Genomic DNA, 17,961 nt, shown 5'->3' with positions numbered 1-17,961 from the left:
CAGTAGCCCAGTTGATCTCGAGCTTGCTCCATAGCCCAGGCTGGTCCAGAACTCACTACGTAGCCCATGTTTGTCAAGAGCTCTTTGTAACCCCAGCTGACCTCTACCTTGAGGAGGTCTTTCTGCTGCAGCCTCCAGAGTGCTGTGCTTAGAGGCAGGGACAATATGCCTGGCTCATGAACTTCCACATGAACGTCTTTCCTGTGTAATCCCTGAGTATCCAGAGAGGCTGACCCTGTCATGAGATGTGTGCTTTGCAGACAGACAGACAGGCATGTGCACAGCTGGCTTGCTCCTGATGATATTCCAGCCTCACACTAGAATCGTCGAACTAGAAAGATCTTTGTTTTCTGTTTTGGGGGTTTGCTTTTGTTGGTTTATTCCTGAGACAGGGTCTCATAGACCAGTTGACATCCAGCTTGCTGTGTAGCCAAGGCTGGCCTTGAACACCTCATCCTCCTGTCTTTACTCACTGTCTTCCTGCATACGCTGTAGCTCGAATGATGCCAAGCCTCAGACTCAGCCTGTGAGCTGATCAACTTAATTTTCTTTCATCCTGAAGTTCTAGACTGGGGTGACAGGCATGCACCGCCACCCCAGCTTAGAAGGACTTTTAGAATATACTGCTTCCCCCAATTTCTCTAAATGCCTGAAGCCATATGGTAAATAAGTCTCATATCTGAGCATAAAATGCAGCCCCCTCTGCTTCAAACCATAGCCTACCTGGGTGGAGGTCTAACAATGCCCATGCCTTTCCGTAACCGCCCGTGTTAATCAAATACTGTGCACCTCGGAAACTCACGTCTAGTCTCTCCTTTCTGCAGCTCAGCCAATGCCCTGAAGAAAGGTTTCCATTACCTCGAGTTGTAGGGGAATCTAATCCTTTAATTTGCTTAAGTCCCATGAAGTTCTAAGGCTACACGTGGAAGGGGTAATGATGAATTGAGGTAGGCTGTTGCCCAATCCTTCACGGAGAAACGGCACCGTAACTCCAGGCAGCAGCCTGCCAGCTCCAATGCTTCATTAAAAATATCTGTGCCCAGTACAGCTGCAAAGAGGCATTGGGAGGTCAGAACAAGTCCTCCTTTTAAAAGGGAGGTGACTCTCCATGTTTGGGGGGAGACTGTGATAAAATCTGTTCTTCCTTTTGGATTATAATACAAATTGATGCTCTTCAGGGGACTCAGGGTACTGTGCCTTCCAGGGGTTCCTTGACCACAAAATAGAGGACCTGCCTAACTCTCATAGCTACCCACAGAGCCGAGAAGTTGTTACTTCAAAGTGACAGAGTCTCATGCATGAGAGAACACCATGAGAAGTGGGAAGAGGGAGCTCTCTGACTTGTTTCTTTATCTCAGGAGGGTCTAGGAACATCTCCCGCAGACTCGGTAAACATTTGTAGGTGACCTCCCTTGCTTTCTTAGGGAAGTTCCAGCCTGAATGAAATCAACAAGCTATTTAGGTTCTACCTACCTATCTAAGTTTACCTAAAAACATCAGCATTTATGCTTCTTCTCAGAAAGTCACAAACTTTAGTCATGATCTTTTGATTTTATTTATATATGCATGTGTGTATGTGTGTGTGTGTGTGTTTTAGCAAACAGAATTTTAATCAAAATATATCCCAAGGTCTACACCTGATTCCTAGAGTTATCTTTGTGAGATAGGAATGAGGAATGGATGGTTGATATGGTTTTTATAATATAACATACAATGTTTTCATCACTCACATGCTCTGTGTCTCAACTCTTAACATAAAGGAGTAACTTTCTGACTTTCTGATATGGGAGGTCCTTCTGTCTATGTGTTGTTTTATTGGTTAATGAATAAAGAAGCTTGCTTGGCCTGTGTGATAGGGCAGAATTTAGCTAGGCAGGGAAAACAAACTGAGTGCTGGGAGAAAGAAGGTGGAGTCAGAGAGAAGCCATGTAGCCCCACAGGAGACATGCCAAAATTTTACCCAGTAAGCGACAGCCTCATAGTGATACACAGATAAATAGAAATTGGTTAAATTAAGATATAAGAGTTAGTAAGTAAGAAGCTAGAGCTAATGGGCCAACCAGTGATTTAATTAATACAGTTTCTGTGTGGTTATTTTGGGGCTGAGCATCCAGGAACAAACAAGCAGCCCTTCCTCCAACAACTTTCCTTCTTTGACCACGTGTGCCACACTGTTTGAGGTGACGATGGTCTCTGCTTGAGGAGCCATCTGTGACAGTTACTGAAGCGTGAGGAAGTCTGCACTAAGCTCTGGTCATTTGTCCCTTTGGCGCACTCTAGAATTTGTTTCGTTATTAAGAAATGCTTAACCTAACAGTAGCACAGATGTCACAGTCAGATTTAACGTATGGTCTGCTGTAGGCTCCTGACATCTGTGACTTCCAATGTTCCTGGAAGCCGAATGTCTGGGAGTCACATGGTATGAGGAGGAATAGCGGGATTTGCATGCCCAAGGGATGCTAATATCTTCTTAAGGGGAACGATCACTAGGGATTCAGAGCACTTGGCTAGCATGCACAAAGCCTTAAAACCAGGTGATACACATGCATAACCCTAGTGCTCAAGAGGTAGAGGCAGGACGGTCCAGAGATTAAAATTAGCCTTGGCTGTTTAGTGAGTTTGAGGCTGAGTGGGAACACGAGACCCTATCTCCTATCCAAGGAAGAGCCTCTCATCTCTTCACTGTCTTCCCTGAAGTGCACAAAACATCACAACGTGGGTTCCAGCCAGCACATCCCCAAATTGTGGCTGACGGTTTTGATTATTGTCAAATAAAGCAGTCAGAGGTCAATCCCGTGGCTGAGAGGCGCCCCTCCAGTGCAAGGCCTTCCCATGAGTCTCCCAGAGGGCAGCCGGCTCAGAGACTTGCAGCTTCGTTTGACTGAGGACCACACTCATGGGATTGCCATCAGCAGTGATCTAATCCCACTCTCCGTATTTTATACATGCAGAAAGCAAGTCCCAGGAAATTAAAGTCATTTGCCAAGGACGGTTTAGTTGCAGAGATGTCTTTATCTGTATCTGAAATTAATCTTTCTGTTTATTTTTGCTTTCATAGAGAGACAATAAAATTCACATAATAATGATATCATTTTGTCTGTTTTCCAAGCAAGCTTACACACACCAAAAAAAAATCACAACTAACTTTTGGGAATTAAAAACATTAATAATAATGAAACTATTTCCCTATAAAAGTGGGAGTATAGTTATTTCCAAAGTCCTATTAGGAAACTTATTACTGCTTCTTTTTCTCACTAGAATTCCCCAAACAAATTTCTTTGATATTTTACTCATTATTTTTATAATTAGGCATAAAGTGATTCAGACTTTATCCATAATTTAGCAGATCCTTGTGGTTATTTCCAAATAAGATTAGTATTTCTGCACATTACAGATAAGCAGGCAGTCACATGTGACATAAAATCCTTCTTCAAATAATTAGGTTTGCAACGTGACGTGTGCAGTTCCTCACTGTTAGAAAATAATAAAACTCAGAAGAAACAGAAAACTCTGCTGTCAGTGAACAAAAGCCAAAGGAGCGCACCACTGACATCGTGGGGTCCCCATCAGGGAGCAGCCTTCCCTCGGACACATACCTTAACCTCTCAGCAGAGAGTGGCCAGTGAAATTCAAATAGCAAAACTAAGCGTACAAAAAAGCCCACTCAACTAGGCTCCGAATACAAGTGTTATCTTTTTAGGAGTTCTCTATTTTGGAAGTTCTAAGCACCATGCTCCAGTACAGCTGAACAAGCCTAACATTGGGCAGAAGGCGGATACAAGCTTAGAACAGAGCCACCTATGCTACTGGGACTTCCTCTTGGCTACAGGAAGTGTCGGTGTTACAGGAAGTGACTCTACAGGAAGTGATGGAACAGGGAGTGACAGCTGTTACTCATTTCTATGCACATGGGCCACCTTTCCAGTGACCCAACACAGAGGAGCTGGGGACTGTCTTCTAACCCTAAAGAACTATTGAGAGCCAGGGAACCTGGAAGGTCTTACTGTTCCCCAGGAAGTTGTACTGTTACTTGCTACGTGAGGAATAACCACATACTAAGATAAAGGAGAAGTCCTTACATTCCAAACACTTGACAGTAGCATTCTGATGATGAAGAGCCATTATTAGGTCTCCAAGAGCATTCTGAGAGGCTATTTGTTCGGAGACGTTTGAAAGAAAAAGAACCAGAAAACAGGAGTCTAAAATCAGAACTGGAGCTCTGAGACGTCAAAAACGGGGAAGCCTTGTCACTCAGTCTGCTGATCACTGCTTCCAGAGTTACTACCTAGAGTCAAGGTCATCTTTTTGAAGAGTTGCAGGAGGGCAGTAAGGGTTATGGTGGTGTAATTTCCCTGTTTAGGTCATTACCAAATTTCCAAATGAATGGAAGGCCCAACCTAGGACTTCTACTTCCTGTCCCACGGAGACCCTGGGTATGGGATGTTTTGCACATCTGTGGTAAATGCTTGTTAATGGCATGGTCCTTACCCTGGAGCCTGTATGTCTAAGCTTCCCTCTTCTTTCCCTGGGCTTTCTAAACTGTGGTCTTCAGACTTTGCATTCATCTGATGTTCTTTTAGGCCTTTCTGCTACTTCAGATACCACCTTAGCAAGATTTCTAAGTGCTAAAGACTCTTTAAAAAAAACCACTTAGGGAAAAGATTAAGTAAGAATCCTAAGTATGCTGCCAGCCCTGGGACACTTGCCTAGTGACCTAATTTCATGGGAATTTGCCAGGCCTGCTCTGTGGAAGAATTCCAAGCCTATCCCATCAGTCCCATGGTTTATTCAGCTGACAGTGCACACAGCCTGGCTGGTCACATTGTTATGACCTTCAGAGATTGTCTTTAATGGTGCTCTAGTCACTATATAAATTGTAGGAAATGAAGGTGCAATCATTTGCATGGCTTATAAAAACACGTTCAATTCAAAGCTCTTACATCAAATGATGTTTGTGTGTGTGAGAGAGTTGTACATATGTGTTCAGATGTACATGTGTATTTCTTTGCATACACATGGAGGCCTGAGGTCATCCTTGGATTTCCTCTGGTGCTATTAACCTTAGTTTTTGAGATAAGGTCTTTCACTGGCCTGGAATACACCAAATAGACTGCCTGGCCAGCAGGCCACAGGAATTCCCCTTGTCACTGCCTCCTCAGCACCAGGATTTCAAGTACATGTGCCTCTGCATCCAACATTTTGACATGGGTTCTCGAGATAAAATTCAGGTTCTAGTATTGTAAGACAAGCTCTTTACTGAGAATCATCTTCCCAGACCTCAAAATGCTATGTCTTACACCGAATTGAGATATGCACTCTTTTCTTGTTATTCTAGACTTCTGTCACAAGCATGTTGACTAATTCCAGAAGCTTTCGTAAATGAATTATCTAAAATATGTAATCAAGACCTGTTCCATGGAAAATAAATTCCTTATTGCCCAAAATGCTTCTTTGTGTTAACTATAGTTGGAATCTTCTTTGGGCCATCAACCAGTTCCCAAATAAAGACATGGAGATGATTATTAATTATAAATGCTTGGCCTTAGATTAGACTGGCTCTTTTAACTTAATTTAACCTGTTTCTATCTATCTATGTTTTGTCTTTGGGCTTTTTATCTTTCTTTTGTTCTGTATGTCCTGGTTTCCTGCTTCCTCCATGGCTGGACTCTGGCATCTCCTTTTTCTTTCTCTCTCCAGCCTAAATTCATCCTCCTACTTACTCTCCCTGCCTGGAAGTTCCACCAATAACTTCTCCCTTGCTATTGGCCATTCATGGTTTTTTTTTTTTTATTAGATCAATCAGATACCTTCGGCAGGCAAGATAAAGCAGCAACACATCTTTACATAATTAAATAAATGCAATGCATCTTTACATAGTTAAACAAATATTCTGCAATGTAAACAAATGTATCACCTTTTTACATAGTTAAACAAACGTAACAATAGCAAGGGAGGAGTTATTGGTGGAACTCCCAAGCAGGGAGCTGGTTGATGGCCCAAAGAAAATAGTTAAACAAATACTGCACAATGTGTAGCTCCTCTTCCCTGCTCCATCTTTCTAAAGCCAGAGCTGAAGTTATTTTGACAGGACTGTCGATTGGACGTGGTTATATATTGATCCAACACTCTCTTCAGAGAAGCCGCAAGAAAGTACTGTGTGTTGGTCGGTCAGAACTGCAGTTTCCTTCTTATACCCACAGGCTTACATGTCCCTGGTTCTCTTCCCCCACCTAGAAATGCTCCAATGGCCTCTGACCAAAAGCAATGAGTTTAAGACTTTATAACCTTATACACCCTGCTCAGGGCACTAACAAAAGGAAAGCTATGTTATTATCCCATGTTGACTTTTTTTTCTTACCAGGGGGTGGGGTAGGAGCTGGAGAGATGCTCAGTTGGTAAAATTCCTGGTATACCATCATGATTACCTAATTTGGACCCCTAGCAACCACATAGAAACTGGGCATTGTTGTGTGTACCTATGTACCTATAACCATAGTGCTGGGAATAGGGGTGGGACAGAGATAGGTTGACCTCTAGAACTTGCTGGTAAGACAGACTAGGCAATTGTTTGCTCACAAAATGAGAGCAATAGAAAGAAAGAGCTGATATTAACCTCTGACCTTCACATATCTGCACACACATGCATATATCTGTCCTTACATGTGCACACATACAAACATGAAGTACTCGTGCATGTACTTCATGCAAATAATTACACAAAAATGTTAAGATTTAAAAAAGGCGTTTTAAAAAAATAAAAAATAAAAAAGTTTAAAAAAGCGTTTTAAACTTTTATGTGTTTATGTTTGAGGGGGAAGGGTTGTGTGAAGACCAGAGATGGTCGTCGGGTGTCTTCCTCTATTTTCTGTCCATCTTAGTTTTTTAGATAAGGCCTCCTCTTGGACGGGTCCCAGGGATCTTCAGGTTTCCACATCCCCAGAAATGGGGTTATAGAGACTTTTTATTATGTCTAGGCTTTTTGTGTGGGTTCTAGGGACTCCAACTCCAGTCCTCATGCTGGGAGACTGAGTTTCTCTCAGCCCGTGAACATTTACATACCACTCAATGCACAATATAGTGCACAAATTCTGAAAGATCACATACTTACTTGAAACAAATGAGTTTTTGTTATCCAAAAGTTAACTCAAGTCTTATTTACAAAATAAAGTAGAACCCTTTTCTTATTGCACCAAGAGTAGATGTATCAAGTCTCCTGACAAAGCCCTTTAGAAAATGCTTTAACAAAGTTTATTCCACATAGGTAGACAGACAGACAGACAGATGATAGAGATATATCTCTGCTTGGCTCATGTACCACCCTCTCACTTTTCCATCCCCTCCTCTGTCCCTCCTGTTTCCAAGCCACAGATGTCTTTTTAAATAATTAGGAGATTTTAATCAGAATGTTTGGTTGTTACCCACAGGCACCCCAACACTTTCAAGGTGAGGGGAATGGCACAGATGACGTCAGAGAGTCAGTTCTGGGCTTACCGCAGGTGACCTTCAACTCATCGGGGCCCTGTGAGCATCCAGAGCGCACTGTGATTGAGATGGGTTCCTTGGCATCAGTGACTGAGTCTGGAAGTCAGACATTGAATGGAGGCTAAGAACAGGAGTGAGTCCAACTTGGAAGGAGACAGGGATGATTTACAAAATTAAATTTTTGGCTCTTTGATCTTTCCCAAGCTGGCTCCAAGTGCACTGAGTCATCTCTGATTTTTATATTGAAAGTCAGGATGCAAGGGACCTTCAGAAACAGGAGTAAGAAGTTGATGATGACGTAACTTCAAAATGAAAACATATCAAAAGCCTTAAAACTACAAATTCTTATAGCATGTTGCTTTATGACCACAGAGTCACCCTCAACAAATACAGCCAGCAAGGCAAAGACAATGACCAAAGTGTTGTTCACAATAACAAACTTTGGAAGCAGATATTCAACACCAGGAACATGGCAAAGCAATGAAGTGCATAGTAGGTACAAAAATACTCACTGTGAGGGGACCATATTTACTTAAAGTTAGATATAAAAGGGGGAAGGTTATGGAATGGCTTACATATATTCTGCATTCATTGATATTTTTGTTTTTTGATGAGCATGTATTAGTGCCACATATGAGTGTGGGGGTCAGAGTGATATTTCCATGTGATACACTTGTCTAATCATTCAGCTGCTCCTTCTCACCACTCCCCTTCCACATTTCCTGTAATCTCTGCTCTGCGTTCAGGTGGATGTTTTCACCTTTGACCTTACATATGGCTGAGTGTGTAGTACTTGTCTATATGCCAAGCTTATTTCATTTAACATAGTAATCTCTACATCCATCCATTTGCTATAAATGCAGATGTTTCTCTTTTTTCCTGGTTAAGTAATATTCCACTATGTCTGTATGCCGTATATTGTGTGTTCATCCATTTCCAGGCACTTTGACTGATTCTGTATCGTGGCTACTGTCCACAGGAACACCTAAATGTACAGCTCTCTTTGGGGTGCAGGTTTCCTTTTCTTTGGGCATATACTCAGGATTGGGTGGCTGGAGGCCAATATAGGTTTGTTTTCATTCATTTCTAACACCTCAGAACAGTTCTTGTAATGACTCATTACATCCTCATTGGTTGTTTATGGTGGCTATGTTAACTAGGGTTTCTGTTACTGTGAAGCGATACCATGACCATGGCAACTCTTATAAAGGAAGACATTTCATTGGGGCTAGCTTAGAGTTTTAGAGGTTTGATCCATTATCATCACAGTGGAACATGGTGCTGGAGAAGGAGCTGAGGGTTTTATATCTCAATCCACAGGCAACAGGAAGTGAACTGTGTTCCACACCATCTATAACAGTCTCGAACTTATTTAAAAGTCTAAAGTTCATTATTTATGGCTAGAAACCAAATATGAGTGAGTACATCCCATGTTCCTCTTTTTGGGTCTGGCTTACCTCACTCAGGATAGTGTTTTCTATTTCCATCCATTTGTATGCAAAATTCAAGAAGTCCTTGTTTTTTACTGCTGAGTAATACTCTAATATGTATATATTCCATACTTTCTTCATCCATTCTTCCGTTGAAGGGCATCTAGGTTGTTTCCAGGTTCTGGCTATTACAAACAATGCTGCCATGAACATAGTTGAGCATATACTTTTGTTGTATGATAGGGCCTCTCTTGGGTATATTCCCAAGAGTGGTATTGCTGGATCCAGGGGTAGGTTGATCCCGAATTTCCTGAGAAACCAAAACACGGCTTTCCAGAGTGGTTGCACAAGTTTGCATTCCCACCAGCAATGGGTGAGTGTACCCCTTTCTCCACAACCTCTCCAGCAAAGGCTATCATTGCGGACAATAAGGAATACTGAGAACTCAAGAACAATCGCAGTGGGTTTTTGATCCTACTGCATGTACTGGCTTTGGAGGAGCCTAGGCAGTTTGGATGCTCACCTTAGGAGACCTGGATAGAGGTGGGCGGTCCTTGGACTTCCCACAGGTCAGGGAACCCTGATTGCTCTTCGAGCAGATGAGGGAGGGGGACTTGATCGGGGGAGTGGGAGGGAAATGGGAAGCGGTTGCGGGGAGGAGGCAGAAATCCTTAATAAATAAATAAATTAAAAAAAAATCTAAAGTTCAATGTCTCTTCTGAGATTCATGCAATATCTTAACTGTAACCCCCTGTAAAATCAAAATCAAAAAGCAGCTCACATACAACATATAATGGCATAAGATATACATTACCATTCCAAAATGGAGGATAGTAAGGAAATACTGGACCAAAACAAGACCAAAAGCCAGCTGGGCAAACTCCCAACTCTGCATCTCCATGTCTGATGTCAAAGCATGTTTCAGATCTCCAACTCCTTTCAGCTTTGTTGACTGCAGCACACTTCTTTCTCTTTGGCTAGTTCCACTCCCTGTTCGCAGCTTTACTTGGCAGGGATACCATAACTCTGGTGTCTCCAACATCTTGGGGTCTCCAAGACAATCCAGGTTTCAACTTCACAGCTTCATGCAATAGCCTTTCTAGGTCTCCATACAGAGACATTCCTGACGCATGCCTGGCCTCAACGACTTTCCTTGTCACAGAGGAAGATTCTATAGCCCCTTTCTTCTGTCCTTGACTCTAAAGTCAGAACCACATGGCTGGAACTGCCAAGTTCTGCTGCTCGCTGGGGCTGGAACATGGCCCCCCTCATTCAATTATATCTTCAGCTTTCTGCTTTTGATGGTTTCCTTCATTGCCAAAGATTGGCTGTCCTGAAACTGAATCTGTAGACCAGGCTGGCCCCAAATTCAGGCATCCTCTTGCCTTTGCTTCTGGAGCATTGGGATTAAAGGCATGCATCACCACAGCAGACTCTAAGCTTTTTTCTTCATTCCTTTTCACAGGTTGGAATCTTGCTCTGAAGTCACCACTCCCTTTGTTTCATTTCTCAATCCTTAACTCCTTGAACACAGCACTTGGGTCTATTCCACTTCTTCGTGCTCCTTTTCTCCTCAAATTGTACATTTTGTGTTTTCCTTTCTCAACTTGCTCATTTTCATTATAAATCTTCATTGGAGTTACCACCAATAACCACACAACAGAGTTAATACTACTCTGTTTACTTTAACCTCAGGCAGACTCTTAAAGCAAGGGTAAAAAGCAGCCACATTCTTCACCTATAGGCAACATAGTAACATCATTCTCTTCTGAAACCTCTTGAGCCAGGCCCCCACTGTCCAAATCAGTTTCAGCACCACTGTCTCCCAGGTTTCTTCTAGGATGGCCCATTAAGCCCCACTCAAAGTATTCAACTGCTTTTCTAATCCATAGTGCCAAACTCCTTAATTTTTTTCCAAATAAAAACATAGTGAGGTCTATCACAATACCCTAGTCCCTGATACCAACTTGTTTTAGTTATGGTTTCTATTGCTGTGGAGAGACACTATGACCACAGCAATTCTTATAAAGAAAAACGTTTAATTGTAGTTGCCTTACTTACTGTAGTGATACTTCATTGGCATTTTAATAAATGAAGCTTGCCTGAAGATCAGAGAGTAAAACAGTCACACTGATCCGGTTTACAGACCAGTCAGTAGTGATATACACCTTTAGTCCTAGGAGCCACATTAGTTTTCCATAGAAACCAGGCAATAGTAGTGCACACCTTTAATCCCAGCACTAGAGAGGAATATAAAATGGGAGGAGACAGCTATCAGACACAATCTCATTTTGAGATTCCTGTAGGCAGGATCACCATTTTGGACTGAGGCAGAGGTAAGAGCCAGTGACTAGCTGTTTTGCTTTTTTGACCTTCAGACTGAACCCCAATTTCTGTCTCTGGGTTTTTATTAATCGAGCTACAGCTTACAGTTTCAGAGGTTTAATTCATTATTGTCATGGCAGGAAGCATGGCAGCATGTTGGCAGACACACTGTTGGAGAAGGAGCTGGGAGTTTTCATCTTGATCCACAGGCAACAGGAAATGAACTACATTTCACAGTGAGTGTAGCTTGAGCATAGGAGACCTCAAAACCCACCCCACAGAGACACACTTCCTCCAGCAAGGCCACACCAACTTCAAAACAGCCATGCCTCCTAACAGAGCCACTTCCTATGGGAGTCATTTTCTTTCAACCCACCACAATGGTTGTGTGTTTGTTTTGCTGTTTTAACTATGGTGACATTGTGTGTGATTGTGGTTTGATTTGTGCTTCCCTGAAGGCTAATGCCACAGAAAAGGCACACCTTCTCATGGTTGATATAGGGATAGAAGTACTTTAACGTTTATAACTGAATCATCCAGTTTTTATATGGGAAATTAGTGGTGTTTTTTACATAAAATGGAAAGGGGATACAAAAATTCATATTTAAATACTTTTTTCTGTTTCCTTAAAATAGCATTTCAAATGGAGGGGACTATGGTTGTTACAGGGTAAGAATGTCATGTTTGGCCCCAGCATGGGAACCAGAGGAAGCAGATTCACTTTGAGGAGACTCAGGCAAGTGAGCATGTGCTAGCATTCTTCTGCACAGCTGCAGTTCCTCAGAGTCTGTCTAGACTCTACCCACCAATGGGAGGAGGAGCCACAGGTGAGGGGAGTGGCAAGGGACTAAGGAGCACTGAGCACCATCCACAGACCCCACCTTGAGCATACTGGCCACCAAAAAAGTTTCCATAGGAAGAGCGGTGGCCAGCCATTTCCCTGAAACACGTACACACTTACATGGACACACGTACCCACACACATCCACATGTGCGTGTTCACGTGAGTACACAGAGAGATGCACACACACTCACATGTGTACCTGTGCTCATACACACTGACACACACCCTCAAAGTCACAACACACAGAGAGATGGCACCATATCAATATACAGAGAGAAAAGAGTTGGAGGGAAACTTTTCTAATAGGCATCTTAATCTGTCCCTCCGACTTCTTCTCCTGGACAAAGGGCAAGGAGCCCACCACCAGTCCCCGGCCTTTGTTCTCCCAGGGTCCTCTTACCACCTTAGGAGCTCTGCTTTTTAGACCATCCCAGCCACTAAGCCGAGGATCAGCTTGCCTGGGACTTGCAAACTATCCAAGTAATGACAATCATTTATTTCTTCACCCAGGGGGGAGAAAAAAATTCATTGGACTCAAACACGAATAATGAAAGTCGAACGTAGTAAATACTAAAATGTATGTAAAATGTAATATTATCTCAGCGTTGTAAACTTAGCCTTCATAAACATTTCGCCGCATTTGAAAACAATTTGTGAGTGGATGTTCTCAATTTTCCCAAATTCCTGAGTATGGATGCTGATTGCTGATAAATCAGACTGAATTATAAATTAAGTGACTTATCCATTGCCAACTATTTCTGAAAGCAAAAATATCGTTTAACAAGTCCTCTTCATTGCGAAAAGGGATGTAGTCAGTGTGGGCTGGAGTGCACTGTGTCAAACATGCGGTGGGTGGGACCTCCAGGACATGTGAAGTGCCGATCGATGCTGAGTCCTGCCCACTCCTCCCCAGACTGCTTTCTCCCCACTAGCTCTATCCTAAGCCCAGGAGCACGGCCAGATCTGCCTCGTTTTAACACTGCCATCAGTCTTTGCTACGTTTCCCCTTCTGTGATAAACACCGTGATCAAAAGCACCGCAAGGAAAGGGTTTTTTCCATCTGACTGTTTATCGTCCACCATGTAGAAAAGCCAGGGCAGTGGGGGAGGGAGGAGACTCAAGACAGGAACCTTGAGTCAGGACCAGATGCAGAAACCATGCAGGGATGCTGTTTGCTGGCTTGCTCCCCACAGCTTGCTCAGTCTGCTTTTTTGACACAGCCCAGGATCACCTGCCCAAGGGTAGCAGGGCCTACACTGGGCTGGATCCTTGCACATCTTTATTAACCAAGAAAATGCTCGCCTCCGGGCCAATCTGATGGGGGTAGTTCCTTCTTCCCAGATAAGTCGAGTTTGTCTCAGATCATCAAAAATGATCAGCACAGGACAGCCATCTGTTGTGGTTTAAATGTGAAGGGTCCTCCAGAGGCTGTTTGTCTGAATCCTTGGCCCCCTACTGGTGGTGCTGCCTTGGAAGGTTATAGAAGCTTTAGAAGGGAGGGCCTTGCTGGGGAAGTGGGCAGGCCTTGAGGTTTTATAGCCCACCCATTTCCTGCTCACTCTCCTTTTCCTGTCTGCAGACACACTGTGATTAGCAGCCTCTGGCTCTTGCCTGTGTGCCTTTCTCTCTGTGGTAGACTATATCCCCTCCTACTGGGAGCCTGAGTTCCTTCCTTAGGTCACTTTGCCCTAACTGAGAAGGAAGGTAGCAAAACTCCATTCCACCTCACCTCTCAGCCTTGCTCTGCTCCTCTTGTTTCCCGGAAGTTTTCCATATACGGCCTCCGTTTTCTCCCTCTATATCTCAGTGACATATATAACCATTTTGGTGAAAGATCCTCACCAAGGAGGCTGGCACCTTGCTCCTAAATCCAACCTGTACACAGACTCGTGGACTCACTCCATTTTCTAGAAGCACAGCTATCTGGGCATTCTTCTCCTCTGAGTTCCCTCACTTCTCCGTCCCCTCTTACTTAGTCCATCTTGTAACCTCCTCTTTGTCCCTGATGCATAGTGATCTTTGTGTTTTAGTCAGGTTCACTTTTCTCCCTCTGTACACTGCCATTGAGGACTTCTCCAGTTCATCTACCGCTTGTTGGACTGTGAGTTGGAAATCTGGCTGCCCGGTCCCCATTCTCACCTCAGAGTGCATCCTACACACTCCACTGTGACTAACGCTTCCGTCAGGTAATTGGTGTGTGTGTGTGTGTGTGTGTGTGTGTGTGTGTGTGTGTGTGTGTGCCACATGTTTGGAGGGTGTGTATATGCATGAACATGTGCATGTAGAAGCCAGAGGACAATCTCTGAAGTCATTCCTCAGATGCCATTAAAGTTCCTCATTGACCTGTGACCTGAACTACATGAGACTCTGTCTCAAAATAAGCAACAGAATGCTTGATAACTATTTATTGAAGATATAAACAACAACAACAAAAAAACCCACTAGAAATACATTCTGATTTGGTGGAAATAAATTTACCCTCTGAAGATGCGCTAGTCAGCTTTCCCAAATAACAGCTTTGCTCTGAACCCAAACATGTGGCACACACACACACACACACTCACACACACACACACACACACTTAGATGTATTCTAGAGCCATTAAGAAGAATTCCTTGTATTCACCAAGCACTTTGAAAAGGCAGGGCAAAAGGAAGCTGTATGTTGTGTAACGGTTTCCTCTGGAATTGAAACATTTTATCCTGCAGTAAAGTTCTCCAAGCAGGAAGGTAAACAACTCAAAATAACTTGAGGAAGTCCCTGAAACTGATCAAATTCTTTAAACCCTTCACCAGCCCGAGTAAACCTTAAAAGCTGAGAGCTGCTCCGGGACTGCCATGCTGCAGAGAAGACTCTGGTACCAGGCCCGCTACCTAGAAGAAACAGAAACGGGCTGAGCTGCCTGCAGGGGTTTAGATTGGCTGAGTTCACCAACCCGTTGAGCCGTCTGCAGACTGTGCAGGGACCTAGCTTTGTGCCCCGTCACTAATACTCTGTCAGCTTTGGTGACACTGCTATCTTGGGTCATTTCTGCTCCTGCAAGTAACCTCTCACCCATATTTCTGTGAGTAACTCCAATTAAACTCATTGTTCACCAAGTTGGATTTTAGTAGTACCCATACTTTGGCCTTTCATGGGATTCCTGTCTGGGGTGAGTAGACATGCATGTAACATCTCCCAGGGAAAGTTTTGCTACATAACACTATTTTCAGTGTGTCTTGGATCTGGCTGCACAACACAAAATAGGCTATGTCTACCACAGGGGCGCCATTCAAGGTCATCTGTTACAAGTGCTGAAATTTACAGCTAGTGTGGAAGGAGGGCACTGTGTATGTCCAAGGTCAGATTCAGATAAACGCTGCTGCTTTGGACGTGAATCAGATGACATTTCATTCCCAATAACCTTGGTGCCATAGTGGCCATGGCTATAAAAGTAGGCAAATTAATACAATAGGTTACCAGGTTCCCTGCCAAGTTAGCCCATGAGCTCAGGAATGAAGAGTTAGCACACACTTGCTGCTGACAATTAAGGTATTATTTGTGAATTTTCACACAGGGGTCGGCGTGGTAACAGCTTTCCCTTGTGATCGTTAGGTTAGTTCCTAAAGCAGATAGCAATGTAAAGGAGGTTCCAGGTGGGGCGTAGGGTATCATTTGGAATTGTGGAAAGGTTAAATCTGTCTTGAAGAATGAATGGGCCTTCAGCAGAACCTGGCATTCTGATAGCATCGCTTCTTCATAGTGCAGATGCCGGGGTCCAAAGAGAGGAGCAAGTTCTACAACAGGGCAGCTGCAGGCACCATTATCTTGATGCTTCTACTCTCTGAGCAGCTGTGCCCTGTGCGTTTGCATTCTTGCTTTAGTGTAAGCCTCTCTAAGAAACAAGGTTAATGTCAACAAGCAGAACTCAAGGTCTTTAAGTAAGTCTTCAGCCAGAAGGGGATGGCTGATGCATATCTTCAATAACTTGTAAGACAAAACTGTATTTGGCCACATTCCTACTGCTCCTTCCCGAGGAAAGAAGATAAGTATGTGTGATAGTTCACTTTCTGAGGTGGTTTGAATAGGAATGGTACCCATAGACCTACAGGGAATGGCATTATTGGAGGTGTGACCCTGCTGAAGGAAGGGTGGCATGGGGTGTGTAAACAGAGACTGTACTTCATTTCCCAGCCACCCGGACCCAAATAATCACACAGAAACTTTATTATTTACAACACTGCTTGGCTAGTAGCTGAGGCATATTCCTAGCTAGCTCTTACATTTTAAATTGAACCATTTCTATTCATCTGTGTATCACCACGAGGCTGTGACCTACTGGTAAGGTTCTAGCATCTTTCTCCTTTGGCAGCTACATGGCATCTCCTTGACTCTGCCTTTTTCCCTCTTGCATTCAGTTTAGTTTTCCCACCTAGCTCTATTCTGCCCTGCCACAGGCCAAAGCAGTTTCTTAATCAACCAATAAAACATATTCAGAGCATACAAATGGGAATCCCAAATCAGGGGTAGGTGTACTTTGAGGATCTTAGAAGCTAAAGCCAGGCCCAGTGTCACTGTCATCCTGCTACTGGTTGATCCAGATGTAGAACACTCAGCTGCCTCTCCAGCACCACGTCCACCTGTGTGCTGCCACACTTCCTGTTAGGTTGATAATGGACTAAACCTGTGAGCTGTAAGCCAGGCCCAACTAAATGCTTTGCTGTGGTCATGGTGTCTCTTCATAGCAATATCAACCCCAAGACACATTGTCAATGTGTTGGGATTTAGGATTACCATGGAAACAAGCATTTATGAACGTGGGGGTGGTATTTAGATTGGGTTAAATCAGGTGGGAATACTCACCATAAATGTAGGCAGCACTATTCCACGGACCCGAGCCCCGGTGCATAAAAAGGAGGAGGCCCTTAAACGCTTTTGTGGTTAATTTCTGATTTTATTGTAATCATGAAATGTGAGTCCTGTTTCTTATATCCTTGATTGAGACATTCTGTGGCAGAGTATGGTTTGTCTTGGTGAGTATCGATAGTTTATTCCGTGATTGACTAGAATGCTATGTAAGCGTCAGTTAGTTGAATTGGTTTTACTGTTGTGCACATCTTCTCAGTGGTCTCCACCTGCCTGCTGCTGCAACCCTTTAAAACAGTTCCCTGTGTTGTGATGACCCCCACCCATAAAATTTTCATTGCTGCTTCACAACTGTAATTTTGCTATTGTTATGAATCGTAATGTAAATATCTGATAGGTGACCCTGTGGGGGTCGTGACCCAAAGGTTGGAAGCCACTGTCCCTCACCTCTTTTCAGGATCGAGAGCTCTATCAAAGCCTCTGCACCACTATCCAGTTCTCCACTTCTGCTTGTCCCTCTTCCAGCTTTTCTTTCACGAGTTTTTAAGTCTTTTTATTCCATTCTTAAGTTTTGGGGGTTGCTCCTGACGGTCCCCTTTATCACTACAGAATGGCCCTTTAAAACTCCCCGTTAATGGCATTTGCCTTGAAACTGTCTTTTTCTAATGTTAATATAATAACTCCGGCTTTTCAACAATTAGTTTCAAGGTGATATTTTACAATATCAGTTTTTAAATCACTTGTAAGATATACAGTGTATTTCCTGTAGGCAGCATATAGTTGAGTTAGCTGTATGTAATAGTTTTGTCCAACCCAACAGATCATGTTTCCAGTGGATAGTTGAATCACTTGCATTTAATATAAGTATCAGTATGGAAGCATATACATCCTTCATTTTGCTTCTTTTCATTTCTCCTGCATACTCTTTGATTGCTCTTCCTTTCTTTCTTGTATTGTTTTTGAACCACTGAATTTTTAAAGGAACTTACCCATGCTTGGTTCAGTAACTTGGTTAACAGTGGAGGAGATGTTCT

This window comes from Microtus oregoni, unplaced genomic scaffold (assembly GCF_018167655.1).
Source record: "Microtus oregoni isolate MIOR12 unplaced genomic scaffold, Mior012 000004F_ref0000308, whole genome shotgun sequence".
NCBI lineage: Eukaryota > Metazoa > Chordata > Mammalia > Rodentia > Cricetidae > Microtus > Microtus oregoni.
Note: the sequence above shows the minus strand (reverse complement) of the source record.